Source organism: Mytilus trossulus, chromosome 5, assembly GCF_036588685.1.
Source record: "Mytilus trossulus isolate FHL-02 chromosome 5, PNRI_Mtr1.1.1.hap1, whole genome shotgun sequence".
Taxonomy (NCBI): Eukaryota; Metazoa; Mollusca; class Bivalvia; order Mytilida; family Mytilidae; genus Mytilus; species Mytilus trossulus.
This window is the reverse complement of record NC_086377.1, coordinates 54,903,857-54,911,930: the sequence shown is the minus strand read 5'-3', so window position 1 is coordinate 54,911,930 and position 8,074 is coordinate 54,903,857. Positions and strand designations below refer to the sequence as shown.

Here is an 8,074-nt window from a genome sequence, read left to right as displayed (position 1 = left end):
AAATGTAAAAACTGGGCCACTTGTATTAAAACAATTTTATATGATCTTGGTATGAATTATTATTGGGACAACCAATGGGTACTTTGTTTGGATAGTTCATTTTTACAATTAACCAAACAACGAATATATGATCAAGCTAAACAAGAGTTGCATTTTACGCTTGAAACATCACCAAAGTGTAGATTATATAAGTTTATTGTGTCAAATGTAGAATTACAATTTTATTTACAAAAATGTATTCCTGTAATAGCTCGTAAATGGATAACGAAAATTCGCCTGTCCTCACATAATCTATGCATTGAAACTGGTCGTTTTTATGGAATAAGTATAAATAGTAGAATGTGTATTGTGTGTGATAAAAATGTAGTAGAGGATGAATTTCATTTTATTTTACAATGTACAAATTATAATGATATACGTAAAAAGTTTATCAAGAAATATTATTGGAATAGACCGTCAACTAATAAATTAGTACAATTGCTTTCTGTTGAAAACACTAAGGAACTCTGTAATTTAGGAAAGTACTTACTCTATGCATTTAAGTGCAGGAATAATATTTAAGATCTATATGTTTATTATATGTAGTATGAAACTCACAAACTGTATAATATGTAACTGATATTTCTAACGTTTGTTATTTATGTGTATGTTAACGCTATACAACTTGTAAACTGTATATTTATGCATATTATACTGATAACTGTATTGTTTAAAGTAAATAAAGAATTGAAAAAATGCCAAATAATTAGCAAATTTAAGGTGTTTGTTTTTCAGTAAAGTTTAAACAGCATTAAACCAACAATCCTGTAAAATGCTCAACTGGTTAAAATAATGCAGAAAAATACACAATATCTCATGTATAAGTCAAAATAATTATGACGTCTGGCAAGGCTATTTTATTATTTTTCTGGGACGCCTTCCTACGACGTTCGTAGGAAGGCGTCCCAGAAAAAAAATTAACATGGCCTTTTCGGTCATAGGAAGGTGTTCCAGAATAAAATTAAAAAAGCCTTGCCAGACGTAATAATTATTTGGACTACTCATATATATATATATATATCATTAAAAATACACCAAAAAAGTCATTAGTTGAGAAAAATAAATATATACAAAATGTACATGAACACCCAAAAATGTGAAAGTTAGTATTTAACTCTTTTTGCTTAAATACTGAAAAAAATTCTGGCAACCCCTTTCTTATTTTTTACCCTATTGCTTAAAATACTGTTAAAAATATATATTTAACATGGGTGACGAATTGACTATATCAGGTGTCGATTTTAACCAGGTGCTGATTTGTCCAGGTGCCAATTTAACTAGGTGCCAGTTTGACTAGAATTCTTTGACAAATGTTTGAAACTATCTGAGTTTCATTAGACCTTTGATAGCAGTAAAAAAAAGATTATTTACTTAATATTTTGTGGGAGAAGGGAGTTCAGACTGTGTGGTATCAGGTCTGTTTGTGCCCAATACATTTTCGCACCCTACACGTTCGCACATTCACACTCTACTCATTCGCGCCCAATTTTAATTCAAATACAAGTTGAATAATTGGAAAATCATGGTTGTTGTTTTAAATTGCTTTGGTGTAAATACTGAATGTATTTATAGCTTGGTATGAGTAAAACATTGAAGATTTTAAAGGAAAAATCACAAAAGATAATTGTTTTTAACAGCTTGGTCCCATTGATCTGAAACAACGAAACAATAAAACATAGAAACCAAAATATAGCAATCCACTAATATAACCAAAACATGATAATATTTATTCAACACGCAGAAACAAACATAGTCAGAATCTCACTTCATTTTGAAAACAAGTCAATGAAACAAGTTATAGCAATACACTAACCAAAACATGATTAAGAGTTATTCAACACAAAATAAAACGTTGACAAAATACCACTTTATTTTGAAAGGATTATTATTATTTTAAGCAATACCTTATCCAAAACATGATAAAGATTTATTCAACACAAAAAAAATTATTGCTGTCTCACTTTATTTTGAGACAATGACAACAATTATACTTATAAGAAAACACTTGCTTAGAGTTATTAAACACAAAACCAATTAAGATTGGGTGCGAACATGTAGGGTGTGAAAGTGAAAGGGGTGAAAATGAGTGGGCGCAAACGTGAATGGAAGCGAACGGACCCAGATTCAGACTATGTACTAGTGAGAAATATACAAGCCTTTCTACGGTATTTATTTGTACAATTCAGCTAGTCTTGACCTATTCATTTGTCTTAAAAAACCAGCCAGTTGTCACCTTCACTTCACACATACACACATATACGAATATCAATTATATGCTCACGATACATGTTGCATTGTTAAACTAATTACGGTATGTGAAAATCAAGACTTGCATAAAAACTATCCCAATATTAGAGACAGTGGCGTCATTCTTCTTCAGAGCTTTCAGCTCTTTGATTACTACTTTTGGATAAATTAAATAGATAAGATGTCTTTAGAAACCCCACTTCCGGTTAAAATCCAACATGGCGGACATTGTACTTAAATAAGCTTATTTTTTAGGGAGGGTAATTGAAATGTGTTTTAACGTATTGCTACTATCATTACATTGTGAAGGATTCTTTCTTTGGTGCTTCTGATGGATACAATGCATAAGACATATGTCTTAAAAATTCTTACTTCTTTAAATATACAAAATGGCGGACATAGAAATATCATTTTTTTGTTCAAAGTTTCAACTTTTTTCAAAATGTAAAGAAAATGATTTTATTTTGTGCTGGTCATTAAACTTTTGGCTTAAAGTTATCCCCCAAAACACTTATTCTAGCATGTTGTAAATGTTTAGATATAAAGTTGACACTTCCGGTAAAATATGACGTAAATTTCAAAGATGAGTCCTCAATCTATTTCTTCGATGTAGAGTTTTGGATAGATTGATTAAAACAAAATAAAATCACCATTATACTAAAAAATATTTAAAGTTACTACTATTTGGCCAAGAATACATTGTTATTCACAGTCACCACAACATGCACACATCGCAGTGCACGGGATACCTGATTTTCAACATTAAAAATAACCACGGTATCCTTTCTTACATCCACAATGTACAAGCTTATGACAAAATGATGAGGTCTCAAAAAGAGTTTTTAACCAGATGCTCCGCAGGGCGTAGCTTTATACGACCGCAGAGGTTGAACCCTGAACGTTTGGGGCAAGTATGGACACAACATTCAAGCTGGATTCCGCTCTAAATTTGGATTGTGATTAAATAGTTGACACAGCATAGGTTTCTGACACAGAATGAATGTATTCAAATGAACTTAAAATTTTTGTTTTCTCTTAGAGCAATTCACTATGCTGTTGAATATTAATCCTCTCAAAAAAATGTTTGAAGAAATTTTCTTTTTATTTAAGAAATTTCAATTGAGAAAAATTGAACCCAATTTTTTTCATCACATCCCCCTTTCCCTTATTCCAAAACTAATTTCAATTAAAATATTCTAATGGAGTTTGCAACAATTACTACTCATTTAAATACATCATAAAATATTAAGATGTAAAAAAACTGCTTGTTATCACTGAATGGTAAAGATTACTTAAATTTATCAGTTGGTAGTAAAAAGTGAATATACATTGTATATTGTATATAACAAAGATTTAAGTTGATTCTGGACAAAGAAAGATAACTCCAATTAAAAAAAATTCTTGCAGATATTTCTTGCTTACTATACTGGACAAAGAAAGATAACTCTTAATTAAAAAAAAATTTGCTATTTCACAATATTGTGAAATTAGATATTTCTTGCCATTGCACAATACTGTGAAAAGACTTGCTATTGCACAATACTTAATATCATAATTTTAGATCCTGATTTGGACCAACTTGAAAACTGGGCCCATAATCAAAAATCTAAGTACATGTTTAGATTCAGCATATCAAAGAGGCCCAAGAATTTAATTTTTTTTAAAATCAAACTTAGTTTAATTTTGGACCCTTTGCACTTTAATTTAGACCAATTTTAAAACTGGACCAAAAATTAAGAATCTACATACACAGTTAGATTTGGCATATCAAAGAACACCAGTTATTAAATTTTTGATGAAATCAAACAATGTTTAATTTTGGACCTGGATTTGGGCCAACTTGAAAACTGGGCCAATAATAAAAAATCTAAGTACATTTTTAGATTCAGCATATCAAAGAACCCCAAGGTTTCAATTTTTGTTAAAATCAAAATAAGTTTAATTTTGGACCCTTTGGACCTTAATGTAGACCAATTTGAAAACGGGACCAAAAATTAAGAATCTACATACACAGTTAGATTCGGCATATTAAGGAACCCCAATTATTCAATTTGGATGAAATCAAACAAAGTTTAATTTTGGACCCTTTGGGCCCCTTTTTCCTTAACTGTTGGGACCAAAACTTCCAAAATCAATACCAACCTTCCTTTTATAGTCATAAACCTTGTGATTAAATTTCATTGATTTCTATTTACTTTAACTAAAGTTATTGTGCGAAAACCAAGAATAATGCTTATTTGGGCCCTTTTTTGGCCCCTAATTCCTAAACTGTTCAAACCAAAACTCCCAAAATCAATCCCAACCTTTCTTTTGTGGTCATAAACCTTGTGTCAAAATTTCATTGATTTCTATTAACTTAAACTAAAGTTATAGTGCGAAAACCAAGAAAATGCTTATTTGGGCCTTTTTTGGCCCCTTATTCCTAAAATGTTGGGACCAAAACTCCCAAAATCAATACCAGTCTTCCTTTCATGGTCATAAACCTTCTGTTAAAATTTCATAGATTTCTATTCACTTTTACTAAAGTTAGAGTGCGAAAACTAAAAGTATTCGGACGACGACGCCGACGACAACGACGACGACGCCAACGTGATAGCAATATACGACGAAAATTTTTTCAAAATTTGCGGTCGTATAAAAAGCTATCCTCTTTGTCCTCACCTTGAGTGGGTAGCATAAGAGCCAATTCCAAGCTCGTCTCACTAAACACCTACCTAAGTATATTGCTTGATTTACATGCTAGAAAAGACACGACCAAGTTGATGGACAGCATCAAAAAGCCTTCCCTTTTGCGCAAATAGTTATTTTCATGCTTCGTTAACAATGTTATACCTATCTGTTAAGTTTGTGCGATCTTACAGTAAAACCCCGGTGATTTAGTCTGATTAAACCACTCATTGCCTAGTGCATCTGAAAGGCCTTTGATAGATATTCATCCAAAGTCTTTTGCCCTCCCAAACACAATTCATAGTTCGTCTACCCCTATGTGACAGAATAGCGAAACAGTAGTGACAGCATCATCATTAACGACTGTTCGAATCACGACTCGTTTAAGTTCGTGTTTGACTGCATCAGACATATGCACCATGATTTTAGTGTCTGCCTCTAAATGTGAACTTGGTGCTGAACTTGAAATACTTCACATGGTGGATAAGATAGAATATCCTGACCATTTGTTGCTATAACTACCATACGCATCCAAGACTTCATCCACTCGTATTTCAGTTTCAAGGTATTTTATTAAGGTAAGGACATAATACCCAATCAGCATACTCGTTAGGCCGCAATTCACAATCGGAGAGCTGCGCGGGTAGGTTAATGCGGTTTCAAATCATTTTTGACGATTTTAGTCGATTGCATCGAAATCTCATCTATTACGTCATTTTCGAAACTATTCGAATTTTGATTGGCTAGATCGGACGTTGGGAGAATTTGATATGGAGTGGTGATTGTTTGGCTACACCGAGATCAAAGATTTATCAACTTGTTGTTTTTCGACAACATCATTGCGACATTTACAATATCTTCAAACATGACCGTTGTTCCCTTGAACACTTACAGTTTTGAGTAAGAAAATCGCCAAAAACTAAGATTCATCAACGTCCATGTTTAGCTTGTCACGTCACACTCATTATCATCAGCTGTTGAGCACCTTGTCAAAGAAGTCGGCACATGGAAATCACAATGGAAAGGAGGATTTTGCATACATTTTGAGGTAAATACGTTGTAAATTGTAACTCTTTATCAACCGTACCCATTTCTTCTCATTGAATTTGTTGAAGTGAATCAAAACATTCATAATTCGTCATTTATTTCGATAACCGACGACGAAACCCGTTGACCTATGAATCAATCAATGAAGCAATAAAATTAGCTAAATGGAAAAAAATGCTCGGAGAAAGATTGTTTTAATATTAGTTATAGTACACTTGATTTTTCCCGATTTTTCCCATGCCAACTGTTACATAATAATTACCTCCCCCCCTTTAATTCCCCCTTGGTTCAGTGTATGCAATAAATTAAAACTATTCATTTATGTATAAATAGCTTCTTAACATTGGTAGTAAGGGTGCACCCCCTATATTATCATATATACCCAGTCTACCTCTCCTTAATAGGCTTAGTCAAAAAAAATTATACTTTTATACACCACCCACACAAAGTCCACAAATGAACAGTGTTGGTGTTTTTACATGTTAAACAAAGAATGACATTGTTTCAACTCAGAATTTATTTTTTTAATTGTGATTTAACTTAAGGATGAATGTTTATAAATATAAAACTTGGATTTGTTTCACAAATAGTATTTATATATTTATTGACATTTCTAAGTTTATGAGAAAAAAAACAGTCACACAAAGACAAAGAAATTAAAAATGCATGTACAAACAAATAAAAGGTTTTGTAAAATCTCAGTAGCCTGTTAAATGAAATATGACTTGATAGTCTTCTCAGTTAATATATTATCTAATTTAATTTTTAGTTAAAGATATGAAAATTTTAAATTGATCACCATTTTTATTCAATTGACATTTTAAAGACTATTTAGTACTTGTAGGATTTGCTTGATAACTATTAAAATGTTATAATCCAAATAAGTGACTTTAAAATTTGTCAATCTACATTGATGTAAATGTTTCAATATCATACAGATTAAATACCTAACAGTTGTTTTTTTAATATTTGCCACTGGACGTTAAGCAACCAACAATCAATCTTTTTTTTTAAATATCTGCTTTATTGCCTATTTCCTACATGTTTTAAAAAAATCTTTTGGTGTGTTTATTGCTTTTAAAGTTTTGGTTATGCAATTTTATATTTGTCTTTTGCAGAATTTGTATTCACTGGGTTTTCTACTGCTTCCAAGTGACTTGACATGTAGGAAGTCTGCATTATCATGTAAGCATTAAAATATTATATTATTGTTACTGACACTTATTTTATAGTCACTTGAAGTGATATGAAAGCTATCTAAAGATTAATTGCTTATGAGTTTAGATTAATCTGTCTTTAATTATATTTATGTGTTAAGAAAGTAAACAAACATGGCAATTATTTTATTACAAACATGTAAGTTTACTATTGGTTTTACCAACCAAAGCTGATACTAAGGGCTTATGCTATTAAGCTTACTAAAATTTGATTATATTGAAGTTCTCTTTTTGTAACAGAACAAGAATAAGATGATTTTTATGTTCAAAATATTAATAACAGGACACTTTTAGAGCATATTAATCAAGTACAATGATTGAAGTAATAAATATTATGCATATATATACTAGTATGTATAGCAATGGGGCTTATATTATAAGCCCCATTGCTATACATACTAGTATATATATGCAAAATTAAATATATTGTGTATAATAATATCATTTTTTTTGCAGGATTTTAAGATAAATGAGAAACAATGGCTACTTCCAATACAATAGCACATTTGATAAAATGAATAAGACAGAAGGACTGCACTTGTCATTCTAGAGTCAACAAATGAAACACAAACAAGGATATTATTTTCATATTAGATTCCTGTACATGAGATATAAAGAGAAAATAAATTTTACTGAAAAGACTCTTTACTAATATACATATGTGTGACAGAATGAATGGAATCAAGACTGTTTTAACTGTGCTAAAAGGAATACAAATTAGAGAAGTAAATTGACTGTATTAAAAATAAGTGAGAAAAAAATTTGCTGTATGAAAAAGCAGGTTCAACAAAAGGAAATAGGTTCAAGTGAATGAATAACTAACTGCAATGATTCTGGAACATGTGTTTAATTCATGA

At 30.9% G+C, this 8,074-nt stretch overlaps 1 long non-coding RNA gene across 1 annotated transcript; it reads left to right on the top strand.

Annotated features, from left to right (window-relative positions):
- Positions 1-5,768: 5,768 nt before the first annotated feature.
- Positions 5,769-7,742, top strand: LOC134719728 (uncharacterized). The gene is made up of 3 exons (XR_010107686.1): positions 5,769-6,001; positions 7,119-7,185; positions 7,674-7,742. It is a non-coding gene; the product is annotated as an uncharacterized LOC134719728 (long non-coding RNA).
- The last annotated feature ends 332 nt before the right edge of the window (positions 7,743-8,074 follow it).